This window comes from Rhincodon typus, chromosome 17 (assembly GCF_021869965.1).
Source record: "Rhincodon typus isolate 14 chromosome 17, sRhiTyp1.1, whole genome shotgun sequence".
NCBI classification, from domain to species: Eukaryota; Metazoa; Chordata; class Chondrichthyes; order Orectolobiformes; family Rhincodontidae; genus Rhincodon; species Rhincodon typus.
In genome coordinates this window covers 4,124,316-4,142,005 of record NC_063348.1, presented here as the reverse complement: position 1 = coordinate 4,142,005, position 17,690 = coordinate 4,124,316, and positions in this window count along the sequence as shown.

Sequence of the window (17,690 nt, the reverse complement as noted above, 5' to 3'; positions counted from 1 at the left end):
ACAAGACAGCAGAGAAGTCTGAGAGATTGTGGGATCAGTATTCCAGAGTTCAGGGCCATGAGAGTGCTTCATTCCATTAATATGATGAGTAAAATTGGAGATCCACAAGAAGCCAGATTTAGAGGAGCACAGATGTCTGGAGTCTTCTGGGGCTAGAGGAGATAACAGAGATAAGGAGGACCCACAGATGGATTTGAAATCAAGGATGAGAACTTTAAAATTGAGGCATTGGTTGCCAGGCAAGCAATGTAAATCAACAAGCGCAGGAGTCAGAGGAAAATGGGATTTGGTCTGAGTTACGACACAAACATCAAAGTTTTGGATATCCTGACATTTATGGAGGATAGACTGTGGGACACTAGTCAGGATTGCTGTGGATAGAGTCACCTGACAATGAAGGCATGAATAACAGTTTCATCAGTGGGGGAGCGGAGACTGGAATAAAGTTGGGTAAGTTATGGAGTCTTAGTGATGCCTATGAATTTCAGTTAGAATCCTAGAGTGGCATCAAGTTTATAAACAAACTAGTTTAATCTCGGACAGTTGCCAGGAAGAGAATGGAGTCGATACCTAGTGAGTAGAGTTTGCAATTGGTGCAAAAATAATTGCATTTGTGCTCCTAATAACCTCCTAAACAGATGCATGGAAACATTTCTCAGCAGGTACAAAAACAATACTACCCAGTAGGTATGTGGAAGGTATATCTCAGGTTCTTTTCCGAAATTGCAGCATATTCTCCTGAGCACCTTCCAGCAGATTCTTGGAGGAATGCATTCCTCCACGGATGAGCATTCAAGATGCACTCTGCTCAATAACAGGGGGACGCATTTGAGTGGGCAGGTCCTGACTGCATCAGATATGAAACAATCTGATGACTTTAGCTTGGCTAGTTCCATTGATTTTGTTGCCATTTGAGGTTTTCAGGGTAAAAAGACAGCTCCATTTTAGGATTGTTCCTTTGTTTGGATGCTGGAATGTGGATGGTATGTATTGGATGTCCACGTGAACAACCTACACTTGGCTGTGCAAGTCCGCATGCTCATGAAAGATAAAAGCAGGCCACACGAGAAGGTAGTTTAGTGAGAATAAAGTAACATCCCGCTTACGCTCTCTCTCTCTACATTCACTGGAAGGCATATGTTGGATAGTAGCTGTAAAAGAGTAATTAACTCTGTGCAAACAAGTCCGTTTAGAAACATCTGACAACATACCATGTAGTTTTAAAAGGACCAGATTGACAAATTTAATTGATGCTTGAAAGTTGTTTTATCGTTGTTGTGCGAATTGAAATTAAAAAGTGAACAGTTTCTGAAATATTAATGTTGTTGAAGGGTGGTGAGTTGAGCTAAGTTTTATAACCTCACTGTAGTCCTGTTTTGTTTGGATACATTGTCAGGTAAGTGACAGTAATGGAGGAGACAACAATGGAAGAGGCAGTGATGGACCATGTTGTAATTAGACAGCAATTGGAGAAATGAGGGGGAAAAATTGAGGGAACAGTAATGGAGATGGCAGCAATGAGGGAAATACTAACAGCAGTGGTGAGGATCAAAAATAGGGCAACAATAAAGAGTGGATCAGTTAACGAGAAAGGAATACTGTATAAACTTAAAGATGGCAGAGCCCCCTGTCTCTGCAGCCACGTGTACAAAAATAAGCCGTGGATCGTGGAGGCACAGGGAATAGAATGACAAGACTCGCAGACAGCTGTTATTCCTACAGTCAGGAAGGATATTGAACAAATCCAGGGAATTATAAACTACTTAGCTCAACATCACTGGAGGGAATGACACAGTACAATCTTTCGTCAAAACTTAATAGAAAATAAGTACGAATAATATGTCATTTGGCCCCTTGAGCCTGCTCCGCCATTCAATAGGATCATGGCTGATCCAACATTCCTAGCATCCACTTTCCTGTCTATTCCCCATAACCCTTGATTCCTCAACTGGTCAAGAATGTATTTATCATAGCCTTAAATGTACACAATGACTCTGCTCCCACAGCTCTCTATGGTAAGGAATTCCAAAGCATCTCAAACCTCTGAGAAGAAATTCTTCCTCATCTCAGTCTTAAATTGGCACTTCTTTATTCTGAGACTATGCGTCTGGTCCTGGACTCTCCCATGACAGGAAACATCCTCTCAGCATTTGTCTTGTCAAACCTCTTAAGAATACTACACTGAAAACATAATAAAAAGTTGCTTAACTAACTTAAGAATTCTTGGAAGAATTGGCAGTCAAACTTGATGATATAATGGACATAATAACATATGAACTTTTGAAAGATATTTGTAAACTACTGGATGATAGACTTGACCAAGATTAATGCACATGGCGTTATGGGACAAGTAGAGAATGGAGAGAAACTGGATGCAAAACAGAAAACATAGTTTATGCAGAAGGTGGGAAGTGACAATCGACAGAATTAGAATTAGAATCCCTACAGTGTGGAAACAGGCCCTTCGGCCCAACAAGTCCACACCGAACCTCACAGCATCCCACCCAGATCCATCCCCCTATGACCCATCTAATATACACCCTCTCCCTCCCTGAACACTACGGGCAATTTAGCATGACCAATCCGCCTAACCTGCACATCTTTGGACTGTGGGAGGAAACTGGAGCACCCAGAGGAAACCCACGCAGACACAGGGAGAATGTGCAAACTCCACACAGACAGTAGCCTGAGGCTGGAATCGAACCCAGGTCCCTGGTGCTGTGAGGCAGCAGTGCTAACTACTGTGCCACCGTGTTACCATGTCACCGTGTTGACAGGGAGCAGTACTGGAACGTGTTGTTCACTATTGATTTTAATGATTGGTTTCGGGATTTGAAAGCAACATATCCAAATCTCCTAACAACTCCAAATTAGGAGTAATTAAACCAAGCATGACTGTGACAAAAATACAGGAAAATGTGCAGGAAACTTCGGAATGCATATAAATGGCAAATAAGTCCACATCATAGAGTAGAGGATGATAGATCTAGGAGTTCAAATACTCAGGTGAATTAAAACAACAATACAGGTTAAGGAAACTATATTTTTAAAAAAAAGCACAATTGAAGCAGAGAAGTTTTATTAAACTAACATGGAATTGGTTATATAATGTTGAAAATATCATGCACGATTCAGGTTTCCATATTATAAGAACAATTTAGAAGCCTGGAGAAAGATGTCAAGCAAGACTAAACAGGCTGGGGCTGGTTCCTTGAGAAGAGAAGACAGATATTGAGGAGACCTAATTGAGATTTATAAAATTAAGGGGTTTGACAGGCAGATCTGGGGATGATGTTCCCACTTGTGGGGGGAGTCTAAATATAATGGCCGTGACTATAAAGTATTTACTAATAAATTCAGGAGAAAATGCTTTAGCTAGATAGTAAATCATTGCATATAGAGTGGTTGGAGCAAATAAACATTCATTTGAAAGGAAGCTGAATAAGCATGTGCAGGAAATACAAATAAAGGATGTAGATATTAATTGTAAGATCAATACAATACGAGGAAGAACATATGGAGCATACAACATTGACATGTCAGGCCGATTTCTTTATCGTAAATTCTATGTAATTATCTCTTTTCAAAGGAGTATTTTGTATGTTGTACATGGTTCTGCAAGAAGGAATACTGAAGAATGCCATCAGCACCACGATGATGTATGGACTTAGGGCAGACCAGCTTAGTACAATGAAGGAATGTAGTCTAACACCCACACCTCCTCAAAGTCTCTGTAACAAGGGCTGCCATATTTAAAACCTCTGACTAGTGCTGATTTTTAGTCAACCTGTTATCACACACCCATGTGGTCAGTGGGACTTGAAGCCAGACTTGCTGGCCCAAAGGTAGGAATACTACCAGTGTGTAACAAAGACCCCTTTTACTAATTGCTAGCATGCAATAAATCATATCTTAGTTAATAACAACAGACTCTTCAAGTTAGACCAGGAAGTGGTCTTCCTTCAGCACACTTGACGAAGCTGGTTTTGCTATTTCCTACAGTTACAGAGGGAGGTGGCAGAAGTTCTTTGAGTATAGTGAGCTGAAATATTGACAAAGAGCAGATAAGGAAGGGAAACTATTGAGAAATCAGTGCTGGTGAGGGATATTACTGCAGTGAGAACTAATGGAGAGAAACAGTGTTGAGGGGGCAGTAATGAAAGAAGTATAAGGGTATGGGAATGGTGGAAAATGCAGCAAGACCATAATGAAGGACGCAATAATGGCATAAAGCTGCAAGGATGGGGAGCAGCCATGGAAAAGGGTAGTAATATTTGATTGGTGATAGAGGGGGCAATTAGGAATGGAAGCAAAAACTGAGGGGTGTGATAGAGGAAGGTAAAACTAACTGAAATATATGGTTTCATTTTGCTCGTGTATGTGATGTGTGTATAAGTTTTAACAACATGAAGAAACTTTGATAAAGTAAGCAGGCAGTGACATAGTTAATACTTAAAGCAAATTTTAATAGCTTCCTGACTTGTAATGTGCTCATTGGAGCTCCTTTGTAATACAAAAAGTAGTCAGGCTGCACCTCTGTAAGAGTGCCAAGTGGGGCTGCTACAATCTCTTTCATGTCTTCACAATAACAATATGTCTTATTGCTGCAAGCTAACTCTGCTCAATAACTTTAAGAATGCTGTTTCTTCTTAATTTTACATCGTTTCCAAAAGTCCACAATGTGATTTCATGGACTGTTTGCAATTATACGTTTTGATCATAAAAGTACTTGTGGAAAAACACATGCTGTAGTGAAGCACAAGTTACAGGATCACAATTTGTAAAGTCAATGTATTCGGCCTTCATTCTCAGAGTTAATTTGGTCTGCCAGGGAGTGCTATTTGCTTTGGGAGGGTGACTGATTCCTTCCTCACTTTGCGAGGGTCACCATCCCCTTTTCACTTCTCAGGGATCTCCAAACCCCTCCTGTCTCTGGGAGGATCACTGACTCCCCTTCTAACTTCAGGTAGTTTCCTGTCTTGACAGTTCCCTACTTTGGTGTCTGTCAGAGTTAATTTAGATCTGTGTCTTCACCTCCAGCCTTTATTTCTTTGTCTCTCAATTCACAGCAAGGCACTGCCTGTTAGTGGGCTATTGTCTAAACAATGCCATTCAAATGCTAGTATCTGAATGAAGTAGCCCAAGTACTGTCACAGGATGTTATCGACTAGCATGACTAGGGGAAAATTCATACTTTGCTCATTGTCCACACACCTGTTCCAAAAAGGATACAATTTGGGATGAGTTATGACACTCTTCTGTGCTATGTTGCTGTCGTCATTTTGCTAGTTTGAGGCAGTGTTTTCAGATCCCTGTCAGGTAGATTGAATGGAACGCCAACATGAGAAGTTTGGATACTAAAATATCGAGAGTGTTTGTGTACGGAGCCATGTCAGGCTTTGTTCTGGAGTTAGAGACAAAAAAGACTGCAGATGCTGGAATCTAAGAGAGACAAACAGGAGGCTGGAAGAACACAGCAAGCCAGGCAGCATCTGGAGGAAAGGAGCAGCCAACGTTTTGGATATAACCCTTCTTCAGTCTTGAATAAGTTGACTGCTCCTCTCCTCCAGCTGCTGCCTGGCTTGCTGTGTTCTTCCAGTCTCCTGTTTATCTACATTTATTCTGGAGTTACCTGCAAAAGAACCACCTTTAAAAATTGCCTTTCAAACTCTCAGTAGATTGAAATCAATTTTGGGATCTCTGCCTATGTTTTTACAGAATTACTGACCCGGAGAGTTTAAGAAAGATTTAAGTTTTATTGAAATATGAGATTAATATTTACTTTGCTTATTAAAAAGGGATCGGTTACTGGTTGTGGAAGTAAAACAAGGGAGTGGAAGGCTTTACTGAAACCAATGCAAAAGACTGCAGATGCTGGAGGTGTGAAATAAAAACACACAGTACAGAAAAAAATTGAGCAGCTCTGGCAGAACATGCGGAGGGAGATATAAAGTTAATGTTTCAAGTTCAGTGTGACTTCTTCGGAACTGAAGAAGAGTCATTCTCAGACTCTGAGCATTCGGTCTGTTTCTCCCTGTACTGGTGCTGCCTGACCTGCTGGGTTTTTCCAGTATTTTCTGTTTTGATTACAGAAGCCAGTATCTTGATAAACTATCAAGTGCACCTTCTTATGATCTCAGTGAGATTCTTCTGCTATAGTACGTCACAGAATGGTCATTTGAAATACATTTCCCCAATGTTCTTCCTCCCTAACCTGATATTGCTAATATGCTGTTGGGCTTTGTTCGATAGGTACCAGATATCTGCAGGTATTCTTCTCAAGAGGCCATTATTTGCATGGGAGCCAAGAAAGTAGATGGGAGTAGGGTATTTGATTGTGGAGGCCATCACAGCTGAGCTAAACACTGTTCATATTTCTAGCTGGAATCAATGGCATGTTGACTATGCATGGCAATGTGAACTGAATTTCAACTGCAAGTATCTGTGAAGAGAAATTCGGGATCAGAATTCTTGACGTAGAGCTTTCATCATAATTGAAAATCGAACAAAAGTATTTAGTATACAGTCCCAATGAAGTGCTGCAAATGCTGATTGATCAGTTATGTATTGTCAGCATTTTCTGTTATAATTTCAAAATTCCAGCATTTTGTCTCAATTACTTCTTTAACAATTTTATATCTTTCTGAATTTTAAAAAAATGTTACTGACATGGATAGTCTACTGAAGGTGCCAATTTGAAATAATAAGTGAAATTTCTCTTCTTTATAGTCCACTTCTCTGGCATACTAATCTTACCTGCTGCCATTACGTGGATATATTATCTGAAAATAGTTTCTGCCGCACCATGCTGTAGAGCTTCAGTCACAATTTCCTCCTATGTTTGTCTACATGCCATTTCTTGATAACTTTTTATCAGCTATTTTTGAATCAACATTCAGCTATGTGCTGATGATGCCAAACTCTACTTCCCTGGTACCATCACCACTGACCTCCGGGCTCTTGCTGCATTGTCAAACTTTGTCCACTATTAAGGCCTTCCAGAGTCAAAATTTCCTTGCACTCAAACTTGCAGATCTCTTTTCTAATTCCGAACAACTGTGTCGGTTAGATTTTGAAATTGTACAATATTATGAAACAATAAGAATTTGGAAGCCTATTTTACATCTACCCTATTTTTGTTTCCATTAATGTCATCAAATTGGAACTCATCGAAACGCAGCCTCAATATTTTGATCTGTGCCGAATGTGTTTCAGATTGAAATATTTTCTACCACTGGTCTGCTCTTTTTCTATTGTTCTCAGATTTTGAACTGATGCTTGACCTAGAATCCATTGCAATTTGAGGAAGAGATGTCCAAACTTCCACCATCCTTTGTGAATAGAATTGTTTACTAATTTCACTCTTGGAATATCTGGCACCAGTATTTAGATACTCCAATCAACTGCAATTGAATAATTTTTCACTTTTCTGCTTCAGCAACTTAGCTTTTGAATCAGTTTTTAAATATCTATTCCAACTGGAAATTGGTCCCTAAATGCTGCCCTACCTTACAATGTGACTCATTGTTTATTTGTTCCAGTTCTTTGCTAGTAAACTGGATACTACTGCCCCTTTGATGTTCAACTTGAACTATACTGGACAATCTTAAACAGTGTCCTATTCAGTCCGCAGCCTACTATTGGTTAATTAGAAATTCCTCGCTTTCACAACAATCATGAACCTTGATAAACTCAGCAGGACAGGCTGTACCTATGAGAGGCACAAAGTTCACACTTCAGGTCAATGACCTTTGAACTGAAAAATGGTTCTGAAGAAGGGTGGCACAGTGGCTAGCACTGCTGCCTCACAGCGCTAGAGACCTGGGTTCGATTCTACCCTCGGGTGACTGTCCATGTGGAGTTTGCACATTCTCCCTGGGTTTGCTCCGGGTTTCCTCCCAAAGACATGCAGGTTAGGTGGATTGGCCATACTACATTGCCCATTGTGTCTAGGGATGTGAAGTGGATTAGGAGCAGAGTTAAAGGGATGGTCTGGGTGGGATGCTCTTTTGTGCACTCGATGGGCCAAATGGCCTGCTTCCACACTGTAGGGATTCTATGAAAAGTTATATTGGTCTCGCAATATTAACTTTGTTTCTCTGTCCACAGATGCTGCCAGACCTGCTGACTTTCTCCAGCGTTTAATGTGTTTGTTTCAGAATTCGGCAGTTGTTTGTTTTTATATCCATAGTTTTTGCTTTTATTTGTTGATGGAACTGAGTTGCTTGGACACAGTAGCAATCGTGTGCCCCAGGTTAAAAATTAAGTAATTGATAGTTCAGGATTCTACTCTTGACCTGCTGTGCTAACTCTTGTGTGCTGACATTTTGCATTGTCTAGTCAGTCTAATGTATGTTCCCTGCAGACAGATAATTAGAGTAATTTGGATCCAGGAGCATGAAGTGAAGTGATAGTAAACTTACTTTTTTCTATGATGGTGGATAGTTGTTTTGCTGTCCTTGAATAGGCTAATATTAAACATTGCTAAAAGACAATATGAAGATGATAGGAAAGATGTAGAGGGATATGGGCTAAATGCAGGCAAATGGGACTAGTTCAGTTTAAGATACCTGGGTCGGCATGGATGAGTTGGGCCATAAGGTCTGTATGACATAGTGACTCTATTTGGACAAAGACATAAGAAGCAGATGTGGGAGGAATAAGAAAGACACTATTTTAATACGGCATGAGAAGAATGCATCGATTGGTTGAAACTCCATTGGCATGGAGAATCAACGTCAGCAGTGAACTTTCAACCTTAATTCTCATACTAGGCAATTTTATTCTGATTGGTCAGGGCATTGCCATGGAATGCAGCAGAGTTTGGCTGGCTCCATGACCCTTTTTTTTTGCTGTGTAGGTACACGTTCCTTTTGCCTACATAAAACAGGGCCCTGTGCACTTTGCGTTTGTAGCCTCTAGCATCAAATTCTAGGTCTGGTTTATGATTCTTAGTACAGGTCAGGTGATTTCCAGCAGCAGAATACCATCTAATGGTGGATACACTTTTCTTGCAAGCATGGGCTGATTGTTGCCAGGTTAATATTTGTTTATCTTCTATTTTGTAGAAAAGTGGTCTAGTTACTGAGTTATATGTTCCATGGCAAATGCATCATTTGGCTTCAGACATGAAGCATGACTATCTGTGTTAGTGTCAGCAGTCTTTCACCTTGTGATTGATATGTCATCATCCAAAACCCCATGCCTGCACTTTCTGGACAGTGATCAGCAAGTTTTGGCTGTTAATTTCTCTCCTTAGGATAGAGGCACTAAGCACTGAGGTCAATTTTAGCAACGAAGCTGTTGCTGTGGCTGTGATACTTTCTGAAACATGTCAGTTATGAAAACTGAAATCTCTTGGGCTGAAAGACTTGGAACTAAATCACTTTCTACCCATGACCACTAAAGTATCAGGAATGTTTAATGAGGATATTGAAGAATATGCAATGGTCTAGATTTTGTGGTCTGCATTGCATTGATGCCAATAGGCTTTATGCCAGATTTTTGAACGTCAACTTATGGTGCTTAGAGGGTACTGTGCCGTGAAAGATTGCTGCGAAGAGGAAGGAGTGGGATTTCATTTGGCAGGTTTGATTGAGGCAAATTGCTTGGTTCTTTAGGAAATCAGAATGAATTATGTTGTGAACTCATGGACAGAAAGAGTGCTTTTAATTTTCTACCATAGTTAACTCTGACAGAGTGAGACTCCACACCTGTAAAAGCAAATTTTCAGTGTCATAAAATTTGATTGGATTTTTATTTATTCATGGGATATTGGCATCGCTGGCCGGGCCACCATTTATTGCCCATCCCTAATTACCCTGGCAAAGGTGGTGGTCAGCTTCTGGCTTACACTGCTGCATTCCTTAGGGTGTGGGGACATGCTCAAAGCTGTTTGGAAGGGTTTTGACCGAGCAATACTTAAGGGATGCTGATAAATATGCAAGACAGGATGGTGTCTGGCTTGGCAGGGGCCTTGCAGGTGGTGATGTTCCTTTGCATTTGCAGCCGCTGTCCTTGTGGATGTTGTTGGTTTGGGGGATGCAGTGACTAGTGAGATACTGTCGTCTGCTTCGTAATTGGCACACATCAGCTGGCTGCTTTGTCCTGGATGGTGTCAAGCTTCTTGAGTGTTGTTGGAGCTGCTCCCATCCAGGCATGTCAAGAGTATTCAATCACAATTCTGACTTGTGCCTTGTAGATGGTGGTTGGGCTTTGGGGAGTCAGGTGGTGAGTTTGTTGCTGCTGGATTCCTAGATTCTGACCTGCTCTTTAAACAACAGTATTTATATGACTGGTCTGTTTCAGTTTCTGGACAATGGTAACCTCCAGGATGTTGGCAGTGAGGAATTTGGCGATGGCAATGCCATCGAACTTCAAGGGGCAATAATTCAATTCTCTTCTTTTGGCGATTAGCAGCACAAACTTTACCTGCCTCTTGTTAGCCCAAGCCTGAATATTATCCTGGTCTTGCTGCATATGCATACAGGATGCCTTTAGTATCTGAGGTGTCGTGAATGGTGCTGACTGTTGTCTAATATCAGTGGGCAACCCTATGTCTGATCCATTGACGGAGCAACTGAAGGTGGTTAGACCAAAAACACTACCTTGAGGAACTCCTTCAGGGTTGTCCTGGGCCGAAGGTGATTGACCTCCAGCACCCAATGCCATCTTCCTTTGTGCCACATATGACTTCCATAAGCAAAGAGTTTCCGTCCTGATTGCCATTGACTCCAACTTTTTTAAGGCTCCTTGATGCCACTCTCAATGAAAGTTTGTTAAGGGCAGTCACCGTCACCTTATGTCTGAAGTTTGGCTCTTTTTTTCCATGTTTGACTAAGCCTACAATGAGGTCAGAAGCTGAATGGCCCTTTTAGCACCAAAACTGAGTATCAGTGAGCAAGTTATTCCTTTGTAAGTGTCACTTCATTGTACTGTTGACAATCTCATTGCATTACTTTGATGACTGCGAGTAGAATGATTCGCCGTATTGGATTTGCCTTGCTTTTTGTGCACAGGATATACCTGAGAATTTTTTAATATTGTCAAGCTTTGTAACTATACAAGAATAACATGGCTACAGGTGTGGCTAGTTCAGGAGGACACTTCTTCAGTACTGTTGCTGAAATGTTGTCAGGACCCATTGCTTTTGAAGCATAAAGTACCATCAGCCATGTTGTTATGGCTAGATTCCTGATGAGCCCCCAATTTTATTAAACCCAGACCTTGGGCAAGCTTCCCCAATTTGCCAGGGTTTCAGGCGGGATACCCCAAACTGCTAAGCTCTTGGGTGAGGAGGGATGAATTGGCTTCAGCTTTCTTTATTTACCCATCACCTTGGTTGGTTGCAATTTTAGAAAGAATCATTTCCCTTGTGGATCCCTTTCTCCTGGACGTAAATGAACCTGTTTTAAAAAAAGGAGCCAATTTAACTCAGTAAATAGGCCTTTTTGAGTTAACAGTGAGTGAGTTTTTTTATTTCTAAATGTGAAAAGAATTAATAATGCACCACACATACTCAGATTAGAAATAAGAGGTGAGTCTAAAAAGATTTTAAAAATCCAGATTTGTCTCTAATATGTTCACAAAGAGCAGACAATTGAATGTTGCAGTGGAGGTTATTAGTAGCATTGATGTTGATAGTTGACCAATGAATTTCATGGTTCTCAGCTTTGCAGGTTGTGAAGATTCTGTAATTGTCATTCCTTCTAACCGTGATTGAATTGCAGAATTCAAGAGTGAGACAATGTCCTTTCGTTTTTCCTGTTTAGATTTTGTCTGGCTGTTAGCTAGCTGACTTCTGGTACTCAGCGAAAGAGTCTATCATCTGCAAGGCAGAGCTAACCAAGAGTTAATTTATGGGCTGTAAGCTTCACAGCATGCTAACACTCAAATTCAAACTGGTACAAATGAGAGCATGCTCCAGTAGAATTGAAACTGTCTTTTTAACCCTTAACCTTGTGTTTGTCCCTTTTGAAGAATACACACAATAAGTTTGGGACATAATCTACAGAGGGTAGCAGGGTGATGTTGAGCAGAGTGTTGTAAGCCCCTCATTACTTATGAAAAGAAATTAGAGGAATGTAGATGCATAGCCATGTTTGGCTGGATCAACCCTCCTTTAAAAGAGCACATTTTGAAATTACAAGTTAAGGATTCCCACAGCACTTTGAGATTACAACCTGTGATCACGACAATTTTTAGACAGCTTGTAGAGTGAATCAAATTGGTTGAAGTGTGGCATCTGTGATGCTTTGGACCTGAGGAAGAGGCGAAGATGGATGTAAATACTTCAGTCTTGTGTTTTGCACCGAATATCGTACTGTTAAATTTCACTCACACCCTGATTAAACCAGCTTTAGCATTTCCTGCTGTAGTTCATGAGGAAACAATGGATGAATATTAAAATTTTGCACCTTTTCATGGATTCCAATGCTGAGGTCAGTTTGTCACGTGTGGGTATAGTGCAGCCAGCAGTGGAACAGGATAACGCATAGCAATTTCTGATTTTTACCTGTGCATTTGTGAGCTTGAAATTTTCTCCAATATAATACATTATCTCTGGGACCCTCACTGCAATTTTCATGCCAAATGCAAGCCAATTGCTGTAATTAATCAAACGTAATTTGACTGGAGAGTTAATTGTGCTCAAAAGAGCAGGACATAATTTCCAGTCTTAATCGATTCAGGATTGGCTTATTGTTCTGAAGCCAGTAAGATTCATGTGAGAGATGAAGATGTTTTAGGTTATCAGATTCTGAAAAATCCTCAAACTGAGTTTTTATGCCAACAATTGTCTCAATTTTCTTTGTCTATTACCTCTGCTTGAGTATTTTACGTGACGAGATGTTCCACCACTGATAATATCCTATTATCTGGTAGCTTATGGCTGCAAATGTTTGGGCTAGAGTCCACAACAGATTAAATTGGGACAGGACTGTCTTGCAGAAGGACCATTTATTTAGGACCAAGAAACAGAACCCAGCAACAATTATAACTGGACACTACACCCAAGACTATGCCCCATGCCAAGTAATTTTCACAAAAGAGGAAGGTGATAGTGTGACATGATGTGATTCAGAGCACCCCATGAAATGACTACCTAATGTTTCTCTCTGGTGGAGTTGCACTTGGTCATTCATTCAATGAACCATTTTATGCACCTCCTAATTTAATGCATCTGTCCCAATGCAGCAGTGAACGTACCTGCCAAAATGAGCCAGTTGGTGTATTTACCACAATGAACCACAAATATATTCCAGTGACCACCAAATGTATCTGTTCCAGTGATTGTACAGTCCCAACGAACAACTGATGTTGGCTGCTTCAAATAGTCAACTATAAACAATTTTTAAATGACAGTGAGGGCTATAGCAATTGACAATCGGTTACAAAAATACTGATTTTGATAAAGTTTGAGCAACTGATTAGGACTGCGTTGTTTTTAAATGTTCTCAATTGCACTGTTTGTTCTAAAGTAACTCACTAATAATCTAAGGTAATGGATCACAAGCATAGAAAGCAGTTACCAGTACATTGGGTGCATGTGATATTTACATGGTAGATTATGTGAACTGTTTATTTATTGCTTATGTAAAATCCATGGAAACCTTACTCTGTGCCTCTATCAGTGGATACCCTTCCCGTTTCTGTGTCATATAATAATTCCCATACTTTGTATCTCTTGTACTGTATGCTGGTTTCTTCATCACCTCATCCCATATTGTCACAGAGCCATATAGTTATGGTTTAAGCATTTTAACAAGTTGCCAAGAAGACTGCATTTTAAACTGTCCCATCAGTGTTTTCCAATGCTAAACAACTCCAACCATTGACCTCTGTTGATCAAGAATGGGATTAAACGTTTTGGGCACAATCAAGATAGTTTTGTTCCTCAATGTAAGGCTCTCTGGTCCACTGAGACACTCAGAAAAGTGTAGCATTTAAGACAGCTCCTTCATCAATTAACTGAAGTTACAAAAGGAGTCACAATCACCAATTTTGCTAAGTTATCTTTTAGCTTCAGCTTGGCAGTACCTCCCTTGCAGAATTTAACTAAATTGGGTAGAGACAACTGCACTCTCCATTGAAATTATGCTGAACCAGTCAGGTAGTGATCAGTTCAGTGGTGCGGAACAAATCTGTTTGTACTAAATTAAGCTGTACCAGTTAAAGAATGATTGGGCCGGTGAAGAGGGAGATTTTTTTCTCCATCTGACTTATGCTACAATAATCAGTGAGTGATTGGTAAATCTATTTATGGAGCCTATGTTGCAGCTGAGCTGGAATTACATCATGGGCCAGAATAGACAGTTGTACTTTGCATTAAACCTGTCAGTTATATGCTGGTGTCTCCCTAAGGAGACTTTGGCACATTCTGAAAGATGATGCTCAATGTTGGTGTAATTGGCACTTCTGCAGGAATGCAATGGTTGCTAATAGTCAGAATTAGCATGCATAATATTTGATCTCTTTAATTTCTGAATATATTTAAACAGTGGCTCAGTGGTTAGCACTGATTCCTCACCGAGCCAGGGCCCCGGGTTCAATCCCACCCTTGGGCAACTGTCTGTGTGGAGTTTGCACATTCTCCCCGTGTCTGTGTTGGTTTCCTCCGGGTGCTCCAGTTTCCTCCCACAGTCCAAAAATGTGCAGGTTAAGGTGGATTGGCCATGCTAAATTACCCATCGTGTCCAGGGCTGTGCAAGTAAGGTGGGATAGCCATGGGAAATACAGGGTTACAAGGATAAGGAAGGAGGATGGGTCTGGATGGGATGCTCTTCGGAGGGTCGCTATGAGCCGAATGGCCTGCTTATACACTGTAGGGATTCAAAGATACTGAAGGCATTTTCTGTCAGGGGAGAAAAAGACTCTGCTTTAGGAGGTGAGAAGCTTCTGCAGCTAATGCAAGGTGTTTTAATTTCCACATATTGCTAATGATGGTTTATGCCAATGTTTGTTTAGCTCTATCACACTGCTCAGATTATCGAATGATCCCATTCTGATGAATGTTGTCCTGACTGTATTTTGAAGACTCAGCCAGCATATGTTCAGCAGTGGTGTACCACATTTGCAGAGCCCACTCAGATCTGAGCTCTTTTATGCTTGATCAAATGTTGCAGGAGGCATTGAAAGCAGCTCATGGAGCTACTCAGTTTAGAGAAGACTTGTCCTTAACTTGTGGGACTGTCACCATCTTTCTACCTTAATGGTCCATTTAGAAAGCTGCAGCTGAGAAAAGTAACTTAAGACATTAGTTGTCATACTCTGAATAGATTGCTGGCTTCAGCAACCTTGTGCTGCATAGATGGTGTTGTGTTCCACCATTGATTATGATCAAAGCAGCATACCCCCTCCTTTTCAAAAGAGGCCTTAATTATTTACAATGACAGATTTTCTTTCATACACTGTTTAATTGCTCCAGAAATTGCTTATCCCCAGGCATTTTGAGAGGTGGCAGCTTAGCCACAATGTTACTGGACAGGCTAATATTCTGGGGAAAAACCGAAAGAACTGCGGATGCTGTAAATCAGGAACAAAAACAAAGTTGCTGGAAAAGCTCAGCAGGTCTGGCAGCATCTTTGAAGAAGAAAACAGAGTTAACGTTTCGGGTCCGGTGACCCTTCCTCAGAACGTTAACTCTGTTTTCTTCTTCACAGATGCTGCCAGACCTGCAGAGCTTTTCCAGCAACTTTGTTAATACTCTGGGGACATGGGTTTGAATCCCACCATAACAAATTCAATGATATTTCAATTCAATGACATCTGGAATTCAAATCTAGTTTAATGATGACCTTGCAACCATTGTCTAAAATCCTATCTGGTTCACTAATGTCCTTTAGGGAGTAAAATCTGCTGATTTTACCGAGTCTGGATTCCAGACCAACAGCAATGTTATAGATTCTTAACTGCCTTCTCAAATGTTCAAGCAACCATTTTTCTCAAGGGCAATTTGGAATGGACAACAAATGCTATCCCTGCCAGTGATACTTGCATCCCAGGCAAGAATAAAATAAAACTATGACAAGTTATGTTCCAGATTAGCCGTACACTTTTTGGTTTCTTAGAACCCTGGACCTCTTCCCCTTGCTGCTGTGATAGTTGTTTGGTTTCCTGTATGTCTGTTTGCGTTCCTTCCTACAGCATCATTGCTGGACTTCATATCTGAAATCACTGTGTTATGAGTAATTTACAACTCACTGTTGAGTATAATGTGTATGTCCATCATGTCTTCCAGGTCTGTAATTTTCTCCAGCATTGCATTATGGTTCTGTAGCTGTTCCTACCAAGCCTGATCTGTGTTGTTTGCAAGTTGCTCCAAATCTTCAGCAATCTTTTCATTGGATTGATAATACAGAGCTTATGGTTCATCTGCTTCCTTTCTTTCTCTTCCAGCTCTTCATTAATCTTTATGAAGTGAGTGGAGATATCTCCTGAAGACTTCATCATCTGAGATGGTGTCCTCAAGATTGGATTTATCCTGAGCTAGTTCAGCCTTTTCCTATTGAACTTTCATTTCTCTCTCCACAACAGTTGAGACTTTAGACTTTAGAAAGAAGTGAAGTCTCCCCTTCTTATTTCATTGTCAGTTCTGCAAGTATTTCTTGAATAGCCTGCTTGTAGTTTCTTGTGTATCTGCAATGTCTGACTGATTCAGAAGAAGACCCACAGCAGACCATTCTCTATAGACAATTGCAATGTCGCATATACATGACACATGGAGTTCTTAAGGGTGAACTCTCTTAGAGGCAAGATACACATTCAACAAATGTAATACAGGAATTGGAATAATTGCAATTCCTCATAAACATTCAAAAAGATTTAAGTTTAGTACATGCCTACGAGACAGAAGAAAATATATTTAATGCTGAAGCAAGGATTTTTTTTAGCATAATAATCTAACCCATCTCAATTATGCAATTAGTACTAGTTCAACTGTCAGAGTGAGGTAAAGAACATTTATACCCGAGGGTGTAATTTAACTTTACCACTACATATATTGAAATAGTTTCTTGATTAACATCACAGTGTGCTATGTACTGCTATTTTCTGTGTGATCAGCAGTAATATTAAGTAACTTATACCAGATTTAATGCAAAAAATTCTTCTAAGTCCTGACAATAAGCTTATATTCTATGATTTTCACTTCTATCTTTTCACTGATATGAGATAGATGTTAGATAAGTATTATAAATTATTTTTAATCAGTCTATTTGGACTTGCTATGACCGACTCTTAGTGATAATGGGGCTTGACCCTAAATCTTTTGACCCAAAGGTAGGGACTTTACCACTGAGCTACATTATATACTGTGCAGTAATTGCACAACCCCCAGCTTCTGATAAACTTCTGCTGCATGGAGCGTTAAGGGGAGTTTGTTTATATTGTGAGGATTTCAGACTTGAGAGAGTAAAAATCAAGCCATTGTCTGAGCAGAGTCTAGGATGAACAACGTTTGTCATTTTTGTTTTACAAAAGCTTTTGGGCTGCATGAAGGAGACCTGTCTAGATGAGAAGCAAGTAAAGTTACTCCTAGAAAAAAAGCAATTGTTCAATGTAAGATAACAAGGTGTAGAGCTGGATGAACACAGCAGGCCAAGCAGCATCAGAGGAGCAGGAAGGCTGACGGAAGGAAGTCCAAAACGTCAGCCTTCCTGCTCCTCTGATGCTGCTTGGCCCTTAGCAAATGA